The 22,592-nt window shown below is 41.9% G+C and overlaps 1 protein-coding gene across 7 annotated transcripts in view; it reads left to right on the top strand.

Annotated features, from left to right (window-relative positions):
• The first annotated feature begins 9,919 nt into the window (after positions 1-9,919).
• GPBP1 (GC-rich promoter binding protein 1) overlaps positions 9,920-22,592 on the top strand; it is a 48,795-nt gene continuing 36,122 nt past the window's right edge. Inside the window, exons 1-3 of one of the 7 annotated variants that reach the window (XM_027708164.1) lie at positions 9,920-10,062; positions 10,482-11,536; positions 12,320-12,387. The gene's annotated coding sequence lies outside the window, so the exon portion shown is untranslated. The other 6 variants (XM_027708169.1, XM_027708166.1, XM_027708162.1 and 3 more) reach the window with 6 other exon arrangements.

The raw sequence follows: 22,592 nt of genomic DNA, 5'->3' as shown, positions 1-22,592 counted from the left end.
GGACCGGACCGGACCGGACCGGACCGGGCCGGGCCGGGCCGAGCAGGGCGGCGGAGGCGGGGCAGCAGCGCCAGAACCCGCCGGGACCCTCCTCTGGCGGCACCGCCCCGGCCGGCGACGGCGCTCGGCCCGCCCCGGCCCCGCCCGGAGAGGGCGCCCGCCGTCCTCCGCCCGCCCCGCGGCAGGCAGGATGCGGGTGGCTCGGACAACCCGGGGCTGGGGCGCGGGGCGGGGGCGGGAGCGGCCGCGACACCTCGGTACCGAGTCCCAGTCCGGGTGCCGGTCTGCGGAGGGCTGGTGGCTACGCTGACGCCCACGCCCGAGGTGTCAGGAACAGAAAACAGAACTCCAAAGCTTTCAGCCGTTCTGCTGCGCGTCACCTGCTCTGGCTTAAACGGGGAAAGTGAAATTTACTTTGCAGTGTTTTAGGGTTTTTTGAAAAAAAATTTTTTTTTTAAATCTAAAAGTTGTATGTCTATTACGTGTAAGTAATGTCTGCTCCATTTCACAGAATTGTTAGGGTTGGAAGGGACCCCTGGAGATCATCCAGTCCAACCCCACTGCCAAGGCAGGGTCACCTGGAGCAGATGACACAGGAACACGTCCAGGTAGGTTTTGAATGTTTCCAGAGAGGGAGACTCCACGACCTCCTTGGGCAGCCTGTTCCAGTGCTCTGCCACCCTCAATGTAGAGAAGTTCTTCCTCATGTTGAGGTGAAACTTCCTGTGTTTTAGTTTATGGCCCTTGCTCCCTGTCCTGTTGCTGGGAACCACTGAAAAGAGTCTGGCACCATCCCCTTGGCACCTAGCTTTGAGATATTTATATGCATTAATGAGATCTCCTCTGTCTTCTCTTCTCTAGACCAAACAGGCCCAGCTCCCTCAGCCTCTCCTCATAAAAGAGATGCTCCAGACCTCTCATAATCCTTGTGGCCGTTAGGTGGACCTTCTCCAATAGCTCCTTGTCTTTCTTGCGCGGAGGAGCCCAGAACTGGACATAGCACTTCAGATGTGGCATCATTGGGGCCAACTAGAGGGGGAGGATCACCTCCCTTGAACTGCTGGCCACACTCTTCCTGATTTCTTAGTGGTACTTTTTGTCCTGGTACACATAAAGTGGGACTGGGCTGTTTTCTGCTTAATTTCTTCATCTTGGGCTATGAAGACTGATGCTTTTAATTTTGGAGTGATGTTTCTGCTTCTGGCCAAAATTTCCTGGGGTAAGATGGTGACAGCACAAAAATTGCAAGACTTTGCGGAAACATACATTTTAGGAAAGTTGTAACAATCACAGCAGCTTCATCAGTACTTTAGTCTCTTGATATCTGATCAGCCTTTGCCGTTTTTCAAAGTTACCTGGTAAAAATGATCAGCTAGAGACAGACAGGCTATGTCAGAACACACTGCACATAAATATTAAGAAGGAAGATTCAATCCTTTCCACTCAAAAATTAAGAAAGCAGATTTAATCCTTTCTACCTTTGACTGGTCTAGAATGCCATTATAACCCACTAATGCTCCTTAGCCTTTCTCAGTTTTGTTCCCTCCTGTCTCAGTTTAATGAGACTGAAGTGTTTTGCTTTTTGCTAAGGAGGATGAGTTATGAGGAAGACCAAACTCCTCCCTTTAAGCAATTGGAAATCCAAAATTAAGAGGCTCCAATTGAAGAAGTATGGAGAAAGAAAAAGTAACAGCCCTTTATTAAAGGATATGTGTGTATTGGCAGAACAACAAAAGAACACAAAACCAACCAAACAATAATCCTGTATCCAAAAATCCCTTTCAAAAAGGAAACAGTTCGGTACTTTCCACCTTTTGGCGCAATTCTAGATATGATCAGCAGGGGGCGCTGTTGGATCACTAGAGGAGCAGAGCCTGCAGTGCTCGGCGTTGATCGGCAGGGGGCGCTGTTGGGCTCTAGCGGTCGCCGCGTGGGGCCCCGGTGTGCAGGAGAAGCCAAAAATGGAGATCTTCACCCCCACACCGAGAAGGGGAAGAGGAAAAAGGGGGATAAAGGGGGCTCTTCCCATGAAACTCGTGCTGTCTGCTGCTCACTGTGGCTGGGATTCCCCCCCCTTTGTCGATGGGCACAAGCTACTGCCAACATGGGAGCGGAGGAGGGAAAGGGTGCCCTCCTCCCCAAAAAGTTTGTCTGCAGGTGGGTCAAGCCTCTCTGAAGCAAAGTCCGAGCAGGTCCGGGCTGGGGGCAGAGCAGGGCACAGGCAAGCAGAGGCAAACTGGGGCCAGAAACAGCCAGGTGACCAGGCTGAAAACAAAGTGAACCTCGGACCCCTCCAACATACACCTTGCCTGAGTTAGGGCAATAGTGAAGTATCTGTTTCAGAGGAGAGGAAAAAAGCAACCAACTCATCACCCCTCCCCACAGTCTTTGGAGGGCCATCATCTTGGAATGTGGATCTGCTAGCTAGTTCCTTTGTGTGTGTCAATTACACTAGGCAAACTCCTTCCCCCCTCCCTTGTTCAACATCTTTCTTTTGCAGGGATGCACTGGAAAGAAAAGTTCCCTGCTTGGTGTTTTAGAACAAGTAAACCTATGACACCTCTAGATACAACAAACCCAGTTCCCTGTTCTCTTGAAGCCTCAACTTGGGTAAGACAAATTGCTTCTCATGAACTCAGAATGTGTAACACATACACAGGCCTGTTTATCTTATCAACAAAATAGCACAGAAAATGCAGCAGGAAAAATTCCCAATTCAGGGAAGTACGTATTTGCTACTATATACATTTTCATAATAGGAATTCTCCCCAATTTGTATGCAAGTAGCTATTTCCTAACTTCTGATGTAGTTTACTTCTGAGTCATTAGGTTGTTCAACATGATTAAGCTTTTCAACTGTGTGTAATTTTACAGAAAAATCTGTTGTTCATTTGCCAATTAAAGTATTTTATCAGATTTAGAACTGAGTTTTCTTATTATAATTCACTCCTCTTTGATAAAATAGTATGACCTCGTAGCTTTATCACAGCAGGTCATGACGTGTTCCAGAGCTGCCATATAAGTTACAGATTACCGAGCACTGCTTCTGTATGTCTTACTGCTGGGCAAGGAGGAGTGTAGAAGTTTTTAATGAAAAGGTAGGTGTGTAATTGAATTATAAACAATGACGAGCATAACGAGAAAAAATTTCTCCAAAGTATAGAATTGCACATTGCTAATTTTCATTTTATAACAGCGACATACGTGTCACACTGGGTAAAGGGAGAAAACCATTGTGCTTTTTGATGTCTCTCAAAATCTTTTAAATGCATACACCATTGCCATCATAATTTGAAAAATATTTAAGAAACGTATTAAAGAAATGCTGTTAGCCATTCTGGTGAAGTTAGTATACTATAATAAGACTTTATCGTTTTGGGAGGACTGAGGAGGAATGTTTCCTAAACAGGAAGCCCTGTATTTGTGTTTTGAGGGTATCTGGCCTATTTCTTGTGAGCCAATTAATAATTACAGAATGACAGAATCGTTTGGGTTGGAAAAAAACTCTGAGATCATTGAGTCAAACCTTTAACTGATCATCATCTTGTCAACTAGACCATGGCACTAAGTGCCACACATCCTGTCATTTCTTGAACCCCTCCCACCCAACTTGGTGTTGCCTGTGAATTTACTGAGGGTATACCTGGTTCCCTCATCCAGATCACCAATAAAGTTTAACTGAATAGGACTGGGCCCATTACTGAGCCCTGGGGAAAACCACTAGTGACCAGCTGCCCAACTAGATGTGGCACCATGCACTGCTCTCTGGACCTGGCCATCCAGATAGTTCTTAACCCAGTTCTTAGACATGAAGGTTGCACCTGTCCAAGCCGTGGGCTGCCAACTTTTCCAGGAGAATCATGTGGGAGATGATGTTAAAGGCTTTACTGAAGTGCAGGTAGACAACATCCACAGCCTTCCCCTCATCCACCGAGTGGGTCACCTGATCTTAAAAGATCAAGTTGCTCAGGCACGACCTGCCCTTCCTAAACCCTGCTGATTGGGTCTTATCCCTTAGTTTTCCTGTGTGTGCTGCGTGATCGCACTCAAGATGATGTGTTCCATAACCTTGCCAGGCACTGAGGTCAGGCTGATAGGCCTATAGTTCCCCACATCCTCCTCCTGGCCCTTCTTGTGGATTGGCATCACATTTGCCAACATCCATTTGTCTGGGATGTTCTCATTTAGCAAGGACTGATGATAAATGATGGAGACTTCCATTCCCTCAGTAAAATTACCAAGCTTACAGTAAGTATCATCATTGTCTATCAAAAGTTCACAAAGATACACATATTTGTAAAAAAACCTACTATCCACATGGGTGGTGGACAAAACTTGCAAATCCTTACAAAAATGTTCTTCGTCACTTCACTTGGATGTGAAAAGTTTCTAAATTAGTCATTAAAAAATGGGGGAAATAAAAAAAAATTGGCACAAGTTCATGCCAATACAGATTTTTTTAAAGGAAAAAATGGATAAAGCAAATAGATCTGGCTAGGAAACAAAACTATTAAAATGAGATCTGCTTTTATTTAGATATGTACAAGATCCTAACATCATGCTAGTCATCCAGTCTCCTGATGTCTGCTTTTAGTTCACAAGTTAGCAAGGCTAATTTTGGGGGAAAACATAGGAATTTCACTTTATAGAGAAAAGGGTAGGGTAAAGGCAAACATCTTAGGAAAATTGGTCACTTGGTATTGAACATTCAGTTCATAATTCCTCGAACTTGTTCCTTTTCATCTAAACAGTTTCTTGTGATTAATGGTTATTATTTTGAGTTCTTTATAAAATTTAGAACAGTCAATATTCACTTGCTGTTGCCTCACTTTTCTGGGTGGAATAGGGTAGAAACTAAGTACATTTAGGACTTACAAATGTATTATTTTGGAGAAGTTGTATACCATGACTTTATCCTTCAAAAGAATAAATATAATTTAGGCAACATTCATCTGGGACATATTTGAAAAACAGCTGCACTCTTTTAACCTCAATTTATTAGCTTTCATTACATGAAAGGAATACTACTTAATGAAGTTAACCCATTAAAATAGCTTCAAATAGCCCTTAGTTTAATACTGCACAATGTTTCTGAAATGCATTTTTGGAGAACGGTGCTCTTACTGTAAAAGGGGAAAAAGCTACTAATCAGGCTATTTTCAGTTACAATATATGTGAAAAAACTTGAAATGGAGGAGGTGCTCTTTTAAAAGCTTGATTCTAAATAATGTTTTAATCTCCAATTAGTATAAACAAAGGCATGGCCTCTGAGTTGTTATCCAGTTGTTATCCTGGCTTTTCACTTGTGTCACCAAGATACTGATTCTTTGAGGTAGAAATACCATTATCTTGAATGAGATAAAATGATTAATTTCAATAATGTAGGTCAAATATATACTTATGTGACATTCAAAATTAATGCTCTGGTATTACTTCAAAATATGAAATGTTAACTCAGCTTTATTGAAGCCTGTGAGAAAAATCTCATTTATTGAATTTAGAAAGACGGCAAAAGTTTGCAAAACAAAAGGAATAAAACGAAAAGGAAAAATTACAACACGTGTTGGGTGTCCTAGGCACGCAGGATTCCCAGGAACACCCCCTTCAATTCAAAAGTCCCGCTTTTTAAACATTCTTAAGGTTCAACCCCGTTTACGTCATAGAAGAGGCGTTCCCCTTTTTCTGGTTGGCTGTGTCGTGCTGGGAGGTGGAGTGTCCAGCAGCATGGCAGCTTCCAGGACCAGCCATGTGGTATAAGGGGTTTCCTTACCAATATTCATTTACAGTTCCCTATTCCCGTTCGCATGTTTCCCTGACACCGGTTCCAGGCTGAATCCGGCGTCTTACAGCTCCGCGATACGCCCTATAGGTTAGTAAAGAAAAACTCTTATGTTAGTGATTTGCTAAATTCATTTGCTTGTAATAAAACCGATTCTTTATTTCCCACAGTCAGATTGTTAATTAAGCAAATAATAAAGAAAAATATGGAAACATACTTAATTTCTTACTATTACACATTTTTGTGTCACTGCATGAAGATGTACAAATACTTGAATTTGTACTAAAACCCAGTGTGACCAATATCAATCTGAACCAAAGGATCAGGCAGAAAGCCAAAATCAAAATTTTCATAGAACAGGTTTAAATCTGATTAATACACATTTGATCCAGAAAGCTTCTGATGCAGTGAGCCCAATATTTAAAAACAAAAAAGCAAATGGCTATCTAATGTTAGTAATAAAAACCTAACTCTAATGTTATGTTCTTCTCAACAAAGGAGTATTTGTACAATCAGTTTGCAAACACAGTGAGAATTCCTCAGTACAAGCACAGTTTTAATGAACAGTCCTTATTTCAAAGTCTTAAATATCTTTTGACTGCATGTTCACAATATGAAACAGCAGCCAAATTAAAAGAATGGAAGCATTATACAAAAGTGCATGGCAGCATCTGGTCATTAGCATTTGCAGTAAAACGATGAAAAGTAGTAGAAAGTGTCTGGACTTGTCTATTTTTATGTATTATCCCTTCTATTATGTATTATCCCTTCTAGGAAAGGAAGGTACAATGCCTTTTCCAATTGATTCAGGATTTCAGTGGGTCTGTCTACAGAAATAAGATAACAGGATTTTACTGTATTAAGTAATATGCCATTATTATTTCCACTGTATGATGTATAACCTCTAGTTACTTGATTTTTCAATAATTCGGAGCATCTCTGTGTCCTATGCATTAAACACAGTAAGCAAGTACTGAACAGGTCTGAAAGTTAAAACATAAGTTGACTCTATTTTCTGAAGAACTTTCATATTAAAATTGCCACTGACTTTTAGGGTAGCAAAATTCTAGGCAAAGGCTTGTGGGAAATAAAGAATCGGTTTTATTACAAGCAAATGAATTTAGCAAATCACTAACATAAGAGTTTTTCTTTACTAACCTATAGGGCGTATCGCGGAGCTGTAAGACGCCGGATTCAGCCTGGAACCGGTGTCAGGGAAACATGCGAACGGGAATAGGGAACTGTAAATGAATATTGGTAAGGAAACCCTTTATACCACATGGCTGGTCCTGGAAGCTGCCATGCTGCTGGACACTCCACCTCCCAGCACGACACAGCCAACCAGAAAAAGGGGAACGCCTCTTCTATGACGTAAACGGGGTTGAACCTTAAGAATGTTTAAAAAGCGGGACTTTTGAATTGAAGGGGGTGTTCCTGGGAATCCTGCGTGCCTAGGACACCCAACACGTGTTGTAATTTTTCCTTTTCGTTTTATTCCTTTTGTTTTGCAAACTTTTGCCGTCTTTCTAAATTCAATAAATGAGATTTTTCTCACATGACTATGTACTATAGTCACAAAAGTATCTTGTATTCTACTACTAGAAGAAATGAGAGTCAGCACATTTTAAGTGCCTGCCAAAATACATTTTAAACTTTTGGTCTCTGTGCTGGTTTAAAAGTAAACTAGGGGGAGAAATGAACCCAACTCAAGAGAGCTTACAAGTCAGAGTTAAAATTTACTAAAAAGATTACAATAAATACAATGATACAGAGAAAACTGGTTTTAAACCCCCAAAGACAGCACCCTGGGACAAGAACAGAATGGTGTTCATTAACCCCCATGCTGAGCACCATGTGGCCCCCTGGATGCAAAATAAAAGGAAAAGAAACCTGTTGGCCTCGCTGATGGTCGCAGTTCTGTCAAAGTAAAGATCGCAGTCTGTGACTGAGAGTGGCAGTCACAGTCCTGTTGAAGTTATGGTCCTCCTCTGGATCGGACTAATGATACCAACGTCCCAAAACCCGAAGATTATATGTGCTTGGGTTCAGATGGGAATGCCCAGGGCAGCGAGTTTCACAATGGGTGATTTCACTCTGTGAGTCATGGGATATTTTTGGGATCTTCGATTGTCTAGGTCATTGCAGGTGACTATTATGCCAGTCCAGTATGGCCCATTAGCAGAGATGACCCCTCAGTTTGGGTGTGAAGGTGCTAATGCCTCCCTGGAGGGGAGTTATCAGATCTGAGTCATTGTGTGAAGACAAAGAAAATGCTCCTCGCAGGGTTCTTTGACACCCAGCTTGTAGCCTGAGGTGTCAGGTGTACCCTGGGCAGCTGCTGCAAATGATCCATTATTAACAGTGTGTCAGAAATGTCAGAGAAGGTGTGGAGTATATAGTTTTGGTTATACCCACATAGTGATAAGCTGGTCCTGGCCCCTGTAATTAGGACAGTCTCATAGATCATCCCATTAGGCAAGAAAGGAGAGGTGGTGGCGTGGTTCTGTACATTAGGGAATGTTTCAATTGTATAGAGATCAAGGATAGTGATAAGTTTGAGTGCCTATAGGTAAGAATCAGAGAGAAGGCCAACAAGGCAGATGTCCTGGTGGGATTCTGTTATAGACCACCCAACTAGAATGAAAAGGCAGACAAGGCATTCTACAAGCAGCTGGCAGATGTCTCACGATCACTGGCCCTTGTTCTTGTGGGAGACTTTAACTTGCCAGATGGCTGCTGTAAACTCAACACAGTAGAGAGGAGGCAGTCTAGGAGGTTCCTAGTGTTACCTTCCTAGAAGGTAACATCCTGGCAGAGCAGGTGTGTGAAGCAGCGAGGGAAGATGCCCCACTGGACCTGCTGTTTGTGAACAGAAAAGGACTGGTCGGTGACGTGGTGGTTGGAGGTTGTCTTGGGCATAGTGACCATGAACTGATAGTTTTCAATTCTTGGTGAAAGAAGAAAGGGGGTCAACAAAACCTCCACCATGGACTACCAGAGGACAGACTTTGGCCCCTTCAGGGCGCTGGTTCGGATAGTCCTTTGGGAAAGAGTCCTTAATAAGAAAGGAGTCAAGGAAGGCTGGACATACTTTAAGGAGGAAATATTAAAGGCGTAGGATCAGGCTGTCTCCATGTGGTGAAAGACAGCCAGCAGGGAAAAAGACCAGCCTGTCTGAATAGGGAGCTTTCGCTGGGACTCTGGTTAAAAAAGAGAGGTTTTGACATTTGGAAGAAGTACTCGGGAAGAGTACAAGGGTGTTGTTAGGTCATGTAGAGATAAAATTAGAAAGGCAAAAGCTCTGTTAGAACTCAATCTAGCCACTGCTGTGAAAGATAATTAAAAGAGTTTTTACAAATAAATTAACAACAAAAGGAGGGCCAAGGAAAATCTCCATACTTTATTGGATGCAGAGGGAAACATTGTAATTAGCAAAGCCAGCTGCTTCTGTCGGTTTATCTGCCGATACTTTGTTGTTGGATTAAGTGGTGGTTGTTGGTGCTCTTACCGGCCTCGGACCGCTCCGGCGCCGGAACATACTGCAGCGTCCGTGCCGCGGGCGCCGGTGGGGGCTGCGCCAATATCCGGTGAATTACGGCGGCACCGGGGACTCCCGCGGCGGGGGCGGGGCGGGGCGCGCGCTGGGGATTCCCGGCCCCGCGCAGAACGTTCGGGATCGTTCCCGTGACGTCACGGCGGGTGCGGCCTCGGGAAGCCCCGCCCGCCCCTCCCCCGAGGCTCACGTCGTAGGGGGCGAAGGGTGGGGGTGTTGCGCGGCAGTTCTCGCGAGGTTGGCGCGAGAGCGCGCGCGGGGGGCACTGCCGTGCTGAGGGGCGCCATTTTGAGCGAGCGAGGGGAGCGCGCTGTGCGCGTGCGTGCGCCTGTGCATGTGCGCGCGGCCGGCGAGCCGAGGGGGGAGCGACAGCCGGGGGCGCCCCGGAAGGAGCAACCAGGATTCCCCTCGGATAACCTTCGGATACCACCAGGATACTCCCGGGACGTCCCTGGGATAGGGGCAGAGCAGCCGCGGAGCAGCCAAGCCGCCCCGCTTTGCTCCGGTCCCTCCCCCGCCGCGCCGCCTGGCCCGCCCTCGGCGAGGGCGGAGGGAGCCGCTCCTCGCGGCAGGAGCGGGGCGGCTCTCTGAGGGCGTGGGGCGGCGGGGCCCCAGCGAGAAGCCGTGCCCCGGGAGCGGGGATCTGTGCCCGCGCCCCCACGGGCCGAGAGAGGCGGCCCCGGCCGCGCCGGGGTTCCAGCTGCTCCCGCGGGAGGTGTCCCGGGCCCAGGTCAGCGCTTCCCGCCCGGTGCCTTCTGGACAGCTGTTCACCTTTCCCAATAAAACGAGAAATGACCCTTTCTTTCCCTCTGGATTATTTTTTCTCTGCCCTCCCCAAGCCCACCCTCCCTTTCTCGTCATCCCTCTCCTGCCGTTTTTCTCTCGGGCATGAGAAACAGAAGAAGGGTTTCGCTGATAGGCTGCGCTCTCCGTCAAACATCCCTGCCGCCCTCTCCGGGATGTGAGTGGAGGTGTAACGGAGGCTTCCGCTCTCGGGTTCGGCATCCGTGTTTGCTTTTTAAGGTCCAGGTTTCTGTTTGTTTCTGGTTTTGAGATTCAGGTTTCTGGGGTATTTTTGTTTTGTGTTTGTCTAGCACCAGTCTAGATTTCGTAAAGGAACACTGATTATTCTGGTTCTTTTTACCATAGGCGGCGTGAACGACAGAGTGAATCCTGGATGTTTTACAGCCTTTTCCTTCAGCTGGTAGAGAAGAAAAAAAGGTTCACGCTGACCTGCAGCAGTTGCTTCCTGTGAAAGGGGAGAAATACTGGACACTGTTCTGGGATTATTTGTGCGTGCTGCGTCCTGAAAAGGCTTCTCAAACAATCAGTAGGCATCTGAGAAGAGAATTGAAGAAGTCGTGAGATTTTTTTCTTCAGTCAGTGCCGAGCACATCCCCCTGGGATTCTTTTGTCCTCATGGCATGGATACATTGCTAAATTTATCAAGTTCTGAATACTTCAGCTGCCAAAATAAAGTGCTTTCTTGTTTTTAGGTAGGCTTATTTCTAGGCAGCATTCTGGCTGAGCCATAGGCATAACCAGTTTTGTTAACTGGCTCCAGGTTAAATGTGGCCTTGACTCACTGTGTAGACATTGGTGAAAAGTTTCATGGCAGATATTTTTTCCCCCTTACCTTATTTTTTAGATTTTTTGACATAACCTTCTTCCATTTTGCAGTGAGACCCATTTTCTAAATGAAGAATCTAACAGACGTTTGTTTATCATTTTTTCTTTTATATTTGATGTAGTATTTTTGCTGAAAAATGTTGTTGCCAATAAGCAGTATGGCGGTATCCAGATAGCTGTTGTTTACAAACGCCTCTGTTATCTGAAGCTGGGAAATGTTTTACAGTTCGTATGTGAAATTTGGATTTTTTGCTTCACAGTTTGTGGTGTAAAACGTGTATATATTTTACCTGGAGCTGATGCTTCTTATAGTGATATTTACATGGAATAGACAAGACAAGAAGCTGTCAGAGACAAGAAAAGATTTTTAAAACAGACCGTTGGCAAACTTTGTAAATAGCCTCGTTGAATCTGTAAACAAGAAGGATGGGTAGCTGATTTCTATGAGGTCAAATCTATGTCAGAGTGCTACGAATGTAGTATCAACGGGAACTCGGGATATTACCTCAAGGAAAACAAACTGGAAAAATACAGATCTCACAGTACTAACACCTTGTGTGGTCCTCTTGGATTAGGTAAGTGTTGTAGTGTTCATAAATCCATTTACAGTTGAATAAACCTTTTATCAATAGAACAGTTAAAATCGTAATGTTTATTACCTAGACGTTGTTGTTTGGGGTTTGTTTTGGAGAACCTTGAAATGAGCTTGTTAATTTTTACTTGCTGCTTTTTCTAATTAGTGGAATACTTCTTTATGAATTTGAAGAATACATGTACAAGGAGAAGCGTGTAGATAGGATTTTTATGGGAGATTGAAAAGTAGATACACGTAGACTAAATCCATACAGAACTTAACCTTCATGTTGATATTGTAATCTCAGCAATGAGCTGTTATGCACATCTGAACAAGTCTGCTGGATGGCTTGCATGTCTCAGTCTTCCCATTTGTATTAGATGTTTTTGCAGCATCAAGGTGATACTAATATAGGTGGTTTTTTACTCTTTTTTTTTTCTTTCCACTGTTCTTTGTCACTTGTGAAAGCCAGGTATTTTTTACCAAAAAGTATTTTACTGTCTATGCAGACTAGCTTTTTACTGTGTTGATATTTTACATTTGGGTTCAATGTATTTTCTTATTTTGTAATAGGAATGAATGAGTATGGCTGGTCTGCAAGTATAGCATTACAAAAGCACTCCGTTGTCTTGGAAGAATTCAAAACAAAATCTAGTGGTGAAGTGGCTAATCTTATATGTTATTGTTAGATGTATTGCAGTTCCCTTCCTTGTATAGTGATTAACTATTTCTGTGGATAAACTTTAAATGTTGAAATTAATATGTTTATAATAATTTTTTGTAGGTTTGCATTCAGCTGAGCTACTACTGCCTCAAAGAAAATTAAGATGAACAGAGCAACTTAATTCAAAAGTCAGTGGTAATTTTACTGAAGTTCTTTCTCCTCTATCCCCTCTTGATGATTCATAAAGCTTTAAATAATTAAAGTGTTATTGGGTAGACCTTAAACTAAGAGTCTGGTAAACATGACACGTTTACCCTAGTTGTCAATTTTTAAAAATATTTTTAAGGGCTTCTGCAATACTGGAGTATTAGTAGTAGTGAACTAATGAAAAAAAGAAAGGTTTTCTCTAAAGGCACTGCAAAGATGATTGGGAAGATTGCTTGTATTAAAACCTTGTAGAAAAAATGAAGTTAAGCATGTGAAACTGTATTTAAAGATTACTACAGTGTTTTTTTCCTTCTATAGCTTGTTATTTTGACCACAAATGAAGGACTTGCATTTACATCAGTTTTATAAATTCTTGGGCTCACTAAAGTTATATTCTATGTGTTGTCAGCATCTAAAATTTGAACTAGCTTTGGTTTTCTGCTTTGGATGCTCTTGATGTTTTGTCATTTTAACTTGTATTTCAGTTGTTTTGAAAACATGGAAACTGTGGAGCATGAATAGGAGGCTGTTTCTGTGATCTCTGACTATGGCTTGTGACTCTTCTGGGTTGAGTCTTGGTGTGGCTGGGAATTGACTGGTAACGTGAGCCGTATGTGAAGGACCCAAACCAGTAGAAAAGAATGATCTTCCTCATTCCTGTGCTTGGATCAATGTGTTTTCTTTGAAAGCGTTTGGTAAATGGAGAGTTCAGGTGTGAGCGGCCATTTCATTTGATTGTTGTCTATTTTATGCTCATGATATTAGTCTAGGTGTTCACTTCTTAACTCATAGAAAAAGTGATGTGCCTCTTTTCTTCAAGCTACTTTCAGTGCTGTGAGATACTTTTATCTCTCTTCAAGAGGCTCTCACTGAAATCTAGGAGCTTCTTTCCCCACTTAACTATTTCGGGTGACATCTTTATCTAGATTCTTTCCCTTCTGGAAGTTTTGAAGAGTTTGCTTTTTAGCTTCATGTAATTAACTCTGTCTTTCCACCTCTCTGTATGTTGGTAAGGTAATGCTTTTATTCTTTTCACCATGTTTACGCTTGGGAAGTTGTGACATCCCACACTTGAGAGGAAGGAAGCACCCAAGATTTGTAAATGCTCATTGGTCAAAAGGAACAACAAAAGTCAGAGGGCCCACCAAAAAATCACAAAGTTTTGTTAGTAAATTATACATTTGGCATTGAAACTGGTATGTTAGTCCCTGACCTACTATATAAGCACGTGGCAGTGGCGTTTGGATAAAGGGTGAAAGAGAAAGGAAGAGATGAACCAAAGAGAGGGCAAGAGAGAGAAAGAAAAAGCGATCATTAGCTCTGCATGGCCCCTTCTCCAGTCACATCCCATTCTTTTGGGAGTGTTAGTACTGTGGTGGGGGAAAAAACAGTTTCCCCCCTAAAGTTATAAAATGGTAACCCCACAGGGGGTGGTGACCTTTGGTGTCGAGCCATTGAGTGCTTCTGCAAAATATAAACATATCACCTGTCGCGACGAGGGAAGAGAGAGGCACTCGATACGAGCATCAGCAAACTTCATTTCTTGATCATTGCCAACAGCTTAATATACACTTTATAATTAGCTCATACATATTGCAAAAGCTGAGCTCATTATTGGTGCTTTCTTAAATGTCGGTGCCGCCCTTAACACAGCTGGTTCCCACAACAGTCCTGAGCACCTGCTCTTATCTTTCTCTCATGTTGATGTTTTTCCCAACCACTCTCATTCAAAACAGGTCTCTGTTCTCATGAGACAATGTTCCTGTTCTCATGAGACAGTGTCCTCTGTTCCCAAGCCAATTCCCTACAATCACCCAGACCGGAAAAGAAGGTAGTAGTTGTAGTGGTTGTTGGAGAAGAGGTGGCCATGTTCTAAGCCATGAGGAAGGGGCCCGGAGCCCCACTGGAACATTGGAACAGTGTTAGACTGGGCTAAGTATCTGTAGCTGAGAAGCTGGGAGTTTTTTCCCTCTACTGTGGACAGCAGGAGCAGCAGCGGCAGAACAGCAGTGAACGGAGGCTATGGCTGAAAGCCAAGAGATAAGAACTGAAGGAGCAGCAAAGCTGGCATGCAGCCAAGGAAGACACAGAGATCTCTAATGGAGAGAGAGAGAGCAGGACTAAGCCCTGCAGAGACAGAGTTTGGGGTAAGAACTGAAAATCAAAACTCCCCAAACCCCTCTGAGACCTCCTAGAAAGGAGGAGGAGATGGACTCTTACTTGAGAAGAGTCTTGGAGTGCTACAGCACCGAAAAGAGAGGAGATGAGAAGCTCAGGCTTCCCGGAACTGGACCGGGACGGCCGAAGGAATGCGGAGGAGGGCTTCACCCCCCCCGCTGCTGCTAAGCTAAGCTACCAGCCTGAGATCAGAGCACAGGAGCTCTGTAAGGGAGTTTGAATCCCCTGAGGATAAGGACTGTCACGAAGGCTTCTGCACTTCATTGATATGATGTGGTGAAGCGACCTTTGTCCTGGTGAATGCAGCCCACGGAAGAGAAAGACCCTCGCTTGGAGTTGAAGGGCCGAGACGGGCTTGGAGGCCTCCCTCGTGTGTATTTGGAAAAAGTGATCCAGCTACAGCTGCTGCATGGGAGAGAGAGAGAGAGAGAGAGAAAATGCTGCCCTGGAGAGACTGCTGCTCTGAGAGTGGAAAGGATCTTTTCCTTCTTCCCTCCTGGACTTTTATTTGGAGGAAGCAGAGATTTGATCCATTGTAAATACTGCTTTATCATAGAAAAGATAGTTAAGATTATGTGTGTAATGTATTATATTTATTTGTACAGTCATTGTAATATAATCCCTTCCTCCCATTTTGAGTCCTGTGTGGTGTCTGGAAAACCCATCTCACACTGGATTGAGATGTGGGAGGGGGGCTTGGACTCGGGAATTGGATTTTGGGGCTCTCAAACCGTTACAAGTACCAACAGTCCTTTGTCTGTTATTACCAACAATCGTTGGTTGGCTCCACAGCCATCCAACTGTTGGTGTTTGAGACATATACATTACCCCTTCCGGGATCCTATGAAAGTGTATTTTATGTGTGCATAAGTGTTCTACAAGGATTCAGGCATGTATTACAGCTGTGCCCTGTATCCTAAACAAAATTCATACATGGGTGAGGCCTATTGAGGAGAAAATGCCAAGCTTGCTGGTCAACTTTAATTTCTTCCCCAGGTTTTTATTTTTTAAGTGCTGACAGTCTGTCGAGTGGTTTGCAGACGACTATGAAGATAAGGTTCTTGCTCCCAAGAGCTCATACTTTAAGCCTTGATGTAAACATAGTTTTTGTAGAGGAATAACTGTCAGCAGTTTGTGTCTTTTACTGATGTGTTTATTTTGGTATTATGGTAAAATAAGTACATTTGTTTTGGCCAATTCTTAAGAATGGTGTAGGTTGCTCTGCTGTGTGAAAAAACTATTGGTGGGAACTTTTGAGAATAAGCACCCTTTAATCTTGCAGCAAAGCTGAAGTGGAATTACATCTGTAAAATGATAAAGGCAAATTGTGCAGATATTTAGCTTTGCACAAGTTAATGTACTCTATGCACCTTTCCCACCCCTCCATTCTAATGTGGTTATTCTGTTAAAGACGTGTGGATAAAACAGTGCAATGGTGGCAGTGCATCAATAACTTCTGAGGAAATTCCTTTTACTTATGTTTTTAGTAGTAGGAGTAAATTCTGTCCTGCTAGGTGGAGGAGAGAACAGGAGAAATATTTGGAGACTTTATTATAAATAAACATGATTGACACTTGGCATGCATTTTGTTTTGGGTTTTGTTACTATGTGTGTTTGAGCAGTAATTACTACATGGCAGCTGCTGATGATGCCCTGTGTGGTGCTATCAACTCTTACACAGTCACCTCCTTTCAGATTTTGGGTAAACGTAGTCAGGGAACCACCTGATATAGAGAATTGTTTCTCTGCTCTATATGCTCAGGATATGGCAGAACTTCTACCTTTTTCTACTGCTGCTTCTTCAGATCCTTGTGAAGATTCCAAATTGGAAAATAATTCCTCATTATGTAATGTATGCTGACTGGGGTGGTGATGTTACTGAACTCACTTCAGCTTTTGGACTTTGAACCTTGCAAAAGGGCAAGAGATTAGCATTTCTCAAGCTTTCTGCTACATGATCAGTGCCATTTAGCAGAACCATTAGACACTAAAGTGTGTAGAATTTCAAGCAGAAGAAACCTGGTTATAGTTTGTTTACCTTCAAATATGAAGTTATTTCATGTTATGAAATAATGTTGGGGTTTTTTTATTACTCTACGTTTTGGTACAGTGCCAGAACAAAAACTTTTTTGAATAAGAAATCTTGATAATGTTATTTGAAGAACTTACTAACTTTGTTGTGACATCTATATTTGACCCACAGAAGTAATATAAAGCCTGTTGATTGTGAACTATGAGTATATGATAAAGCGCAGTGGTTGGGATGTCTAGAATACCAGTGTCTCTGCCAGGTCTGCTGACATTCTAGATCCTTATGTAAAACAAAGGGCTTGGGCCCTGAGTACAAATGAAGGTGGATTTTCATTTTTCTTTTTTGTCTGTTTGTTTGTTTTTTGCTAAGTCTCTGTAAAGCTAGGTGTTAGGACTGTGGCTGTACTAGACAATGTGTTGGCTTTAAATGGTTAAAAAACTGTCCATTGCAATTTGTACACTTCTCGTGCCTAGGCACGGCCTAAGACTTTTAGAAGTTGTCAGATTTGACAGAAGACCTTGTTCTTTTCTCAGTGTTCTACAGGAAGCTTTAGTTGCTATATTTCTTTTTAAAACATGAGGCAAGAAGGTAAATTATAAATTGTATGGATATCTTCTTTTGTTCTTCCAGATTGTTCAGTGATAGAATACTCATCAGGTCAGTTCTGTGTTGAATGGTGGGATCAGCAGAACTAAAACTAGAGGTTTTGTTTGGCTCTGCAGTAGCATGGTTGAAAAAGAAGAGGCTTTAGCTGAACTATTTCACAACTTTAAATGTCTCCTGACCCGGTGGGAGAGACCTTTGAAGGTTCTGATCTCTTTTATTGAAGGTGTGAGTCCTTGACAATAAATTTTAGAGAACCAAAAAACCTGAGAGAATTGCCATATGCAAACTTAACCTTTTTGAAAGATGACTTTACATTGAAATGTAGCTGGGGGTGACATAAACGCTCTACCCTTCAGAGTGTTAAAAGCTTGATTGCCAAGATGTGAACTTATTTTGTTGTTGTGGCAGTTCATTTACATGGAGAAAAAAGAAAAGAATCTTTAGTTGAAGTAGTTGTCATGCTTTTGCAGCAATTTGTGATCAGTAGAAATGCCTCCAGTTTCAAAAACTCATAAAGCTTGTGTGAGGGTTTGAATATTATTTTCTGTTTTATTAACATGCAAATTCTGGATAGCAAAATAACTTGAAATTAGCTTATTTTGCTTTGTTAGAACTACATGAATTGCAGAGTAGTAAAGAAGATATCTAATAAAATGTGTCTTTAAAAGGGGAATGAAAATTGAGACTTACAAGGTTTGAACAAAAGTATTGTTTAGCGCATACACTTGGCAACTTCAAATTAGTGCTACTCTTGACTAGAGATAACAGAGAAGGAGAATCTGTTATCATAGGAAGTGATAACAGTGGTGCAAACCACTTAAGGAAGGGGTTTTTTTTGGCAGAAGGTGTGTTTTGTGGCAGAAGAAAAAACTTTTGATGGAGTGGGTTATTTTGAAGGCCTGCTTAGTTTGAGAAAAGTGCTGAATGTTTCTGTGTATGGAGAGAGTGTGTAGTCTGATGGCTGGGACTTGTGCACATAGTTTCTTTGCCTAATTCAGACCAACACTTAGTAGTTTTTCTGTGGCTCATGCTAAATAGCTGAAGTAAACATATGAAGCTGGCCCATGATGGGAGGACTGAAGGGAGAGTTTGTTCTGTTGCTTGGTTATTGTAGAATTGCTCTGTCTTAGTGAGAACTTTGCCTATGATGATGCTTCTTCAGAAAAAAGAAATGACTGTGGCAAATGCCTTTATCTTTTTGTTGTGATGAAATGCAGTACAGTTGGTGTTTGGCATATCTTTGATAGTAAACATTCAGTTTTAATCCTAGAAGACTGCGTGCCTCTTTTCCCTTCTTGTTAGATGGTCAGTCTTTTCTAAGGCGTTATACAGACTGACTTGTTGGACCTTCTGAAATTCAGACATATGCTCCGTTTGCCTTCTGATGAAATAAGAATTTGATACATTTGCTGGAGCTCATTACCAAGAAAGCAAAGCAGCCGCAGCAGTAGCTACAAACTTGAGACACTGAATGTAACCTTTCTCCTCCTCTCATAACACTATAGTATGCTTTAATTCTGATGGTTTATAATCTTCTTTTGCCACATTTATAAAAATTATACTAAAAATTATGATGACAAGATGAGGGTGGGTTGTCAAATGAGTGTGTAGTTAAGGTTCCTACATGTAGTTTATGGTGTGCCGTACTTAATGTAATATATACTTAATGTAATAATAATCTGTGAGGCATTAGGTAAAAGATCATAGGAATTTTAGACTTCCCTGAAAGATATGAATGTGCATATATCTGTGTGCTTTTAACATTTATTCTGTTCATGGTTTTCTCTGTGCAAATCAATAGACTGAACTTCTGAACTGGTCTTCAGGGAGCATCAGGAAATTAAAATTTGTATCTCCTTTCTGACTTTGTGAATTTGTGGCCTGAGGCTTTTTTTTCTTCCCTGTTACTAAATTTGCTATTCCATTCAGAAGCTTCAAGTATGCCTAGCTATTTGAGTTTATATTGCCTTTTATTTTAATGGTCTTCTGGCAATCTCTGAAATACCCACGTGCCATGGAATCCGTTTCCTGTGAAATGATATAGACTCTCCACAGAGAATGAAAGTTTAGAAGCTGAAAATACAGAATTGTTTTTCCTTGTCTTTGGATGATGAATTCAGCTGTCAGGGTTTTTTTTCCCAATTTTTAGCATTATTTTAAAATCTATTTTTCCTACCATATTTTGGTCAGCTCTATTTAAACAGGATATAGTTAGTAATATGGCCAAAAGCACAGAAACTTCTAGTAAATCAAGTTTTTAAAGTGTGTAAGTTTTTTGGCTATTTTACTGTTATACTGCTTAGTCTTGTCCTTATTATAGTGATGTCACTATTTTATCTGTTTCTTCATGCTAGGATATTATGAAAAAAAAGCTGTTTTTATTACAAAGTGTTACCAAATGTGTCTCATGAAACCTGTCTTAAATATTGCAGACACTTTCTGAGCTAGGGAAGTATTTTAATTTTATACACTTGAGGAGACCTCTCTGGAGTTGGATCTATTCAGTATTAGTGAGACTGTCTTTGCCCTCTGATAGACAAGTTAACATGCCCTTAAAATTGGGTGGGGTCAGTCTCTGATCTCACATCCTTGTCCTCTTTAGTTCTGCTGTGATTTTTTCTCCGCTCTCAATGTAGAAAGGATCAGGTTAGAGATCACTTAAATGAAGTAACTTCTAAGTCCATAGGCCTTGACAGGATGCTTCCATGAGTGCAGAAGGATCTGGCTGATGTCATTGCAAGGTCATTATCTTTGAGAGGTCTCATGGTCATTGGAAGGTGTTCTTGAGTATGACAAGAGAGCAAATATTAATCCTGTCATGAGGAAGGGTAAGAAGGAGAATCTAGGGAACCACAGGACAGTCAGTGTCACTTCAGTTCATGGGAAGGTTGTACAACAGCTGATCCTGGAAACTTATTTCCAAACGCGTGAAGGACAGGAAGGTGAGTGGGAGCAGTCACAATGGCTTTATGATGGGGAAATCACACTTAACCAAGCTAATAGCCTTCTGTATGAGGTGACTGGCTTGGTAGGTGAACAGAAAGCAATGGATGGTGTTTATCTTGACTCCAGTAATGATTTTGACATTGTCTTCCATGATATCATCATAGAGAAGCTGACAAGTATGTGTAGAGAAGTGAAGTGTATCCAAAACTGGCTGAATGGTGAGACCCAGCTCGTCAGGGCTGTGATTAGGGCACACAGATCATTTGGAAGCATCTCTTTCTGTGCACCCCAGGGTTCAGTGCTGGAGCCCCTACTATGGAACATCTTCATTGAAGTCCTGCACAGTGGGGTGAAGTTTACCCCCAGCAAGTTTGCAGATGATAAAAAGTGGGGAGAACTGGATGGTACACACAGACACTTGATGTTTCTGCTGCTGTGCAGAGGAACCTGGACAGGTTGGAGAACTGGACAGAGGATCCTTATGAAGAAAAGGGAAAATGCAAAGTTCTGTCTCTGGTGAGTAGTAGCTGCATATGCCAGCTGCAGAGAAGGAACTGGGGGTCCTGTTGGAAAGCAAGCCAACCATGAGTCAGCAAACCATCCTCATGTTGAAACCAACATCTCCTGGCACCAATTTAGGAAGAGTGTTGCCAGCAGGTGGAGGGGAGTTCAATTTGCTCCTCTACAGCCCTGGTGAGGCCTCATGTGGAGGACTGTCACAGTACAGGCTGTGTAACACTGCTACAGGCTCCCTGATAAAAAAAAGATGTGACTTAGTGGAGTGAGTTCAACAAAGGACCACAAAAGTGATAAAGGGACAGCAATATCTTTCCTATAGGCAGAGGCTGATTCTTGAACTTCTAGGGAAGTACGAGATGATCGTTAGTCTTTCAGAATTATCTCTGGATGCTATATTTTAATTTTTCAGAAGGTACTTCCAAAATTTAAAATCAGTAAGCTATTAAACTCATGTTTCTCCTGTAGAATTGTGTGAAGGTGAAAATGATGATGGAGACTTTATTTTTGTAAATGCTACAGACTATTAGGACAATAGTAAGAGAGGTTGCCCTCAGAAGGATGTTGCAAGGTAGCTTTGCTACGAGGTGATGCTTAAAGTTCATAGCCCTGTTTGTCATGAATTAAAGGGCTGCATTGTTAAGAGTTTCCTTCTATAATTTGTGAAGGGTGTGGACTTGGGGGAAAAAAAGGTAGCGTTACATGTTTTTACACTTGATTCTTAGTGGTTGTTAAATTGTTATAGTGTTTATAGTTAAGTATATTAAAAATGTCATGGTAAATGTATTTCTTCTGTTTAGAGCTACTTAAACTGAATAATGAAAATCTCAAAAAAATCACAGCAGTTAAATGTGAGTGCATATTATTTTATATTTCATGGTCCTTTCAGGATTCTGTGTTTTAATAACTAGACCTATTTTTTTTCTTTTTTGACCTGTTTATAGAAAAAACATGGAACTGAAATTGCAAATGCTTTGATTGCATCTGCTTACTCTGCTCTCTGCCCTTCCGATATTCCAGAAGATGATTCCTTTTGCCTCCCTGTGTGTGGGCTTTCACGTCCACTGACATAGACAGTGCGTAGATTGCCTTGAGCTCAGTTCTCATGGGAGTCACTTTTTCATCTCCTGAAGAGTATTGTACCCTTCCAGAGATGCTGTATGGCTATTTTTAGTGTTGTGTAAATATATATAGAGAGAAGATTTTTAATGCTGTAGAGATTTGATGAATATGGTTAAAGCTAAAAGAAATTCTAGGGAAAGGATCATCTTTATAAGAGAGCAGGAGTGACCAGGTGAATTACATTTCTGTAACCAGTTTATTCCATATCTCAATAGCCTTTGTTTCTATGACATGTGTAAGGCCAGATTAAAGACTTTTATAAAGGAATTTGCTATTGTTCCACAGTTAACAGGAGCAGCGCAGAAAACATGATATAAATTTCTACTATATGAATATAGTCTGGTTAGATTGTAATTAATTGCTGCAGAACTTGAGCTGGAGACTTTCTTATTTTATTATTTTTAATGTTATTTGTTTTGATTTTATTATATTTTTTTGCTTGTTTAATATTAATTTTAATTTTATTTATTTTAAAGCTTTGTCTGGGCTAATTTTATAGGTGCCTGGCATAGGGGAAAAAAAAAGTCTAGGTCTTTCTTTGTGCCTTATCCTTTTGCTTCCTAACTTTTGACAGCACAGCTGCTTCCTGGTGTAGTGCTGAAGCTGAGTTATTAAATGCACACTTCGCTGTCTGTAGTGACTCCGCAGTTGCCCTGTCTGTAATGGGTCTGGTATGTCTACAATGTATTCCATTTTTGATGTGCTATGCAGAGATACAAGCTGGAGTAACAGATGTTTGCTGGGGTTCTGCTTTGTGCTTTGCCTACAGTGGTCTCAGGCTTCACT

Source organism: Neopelma chrysocephalum, unplaced genomic scaffold (genome assembly GCF_003984885.1).
Source record: "Neopelma chrysocephalum unplaced genomic scaffold, ASM398488v2 Primary Assembly neopelma1_95701, whole genome shotgun sequence".
Lineage (NCBI taxonomy): Eukaryota > Metazoa > Chordata > Aves > Passeriformes > Pipridae > Neopelma > Neopelma chrysocephalum.
The sequence above is the reverse complement of the archived record's forward strand: the minus strand, read 5'-3'. Positions and strand labels throughout refer to the sequence as shown.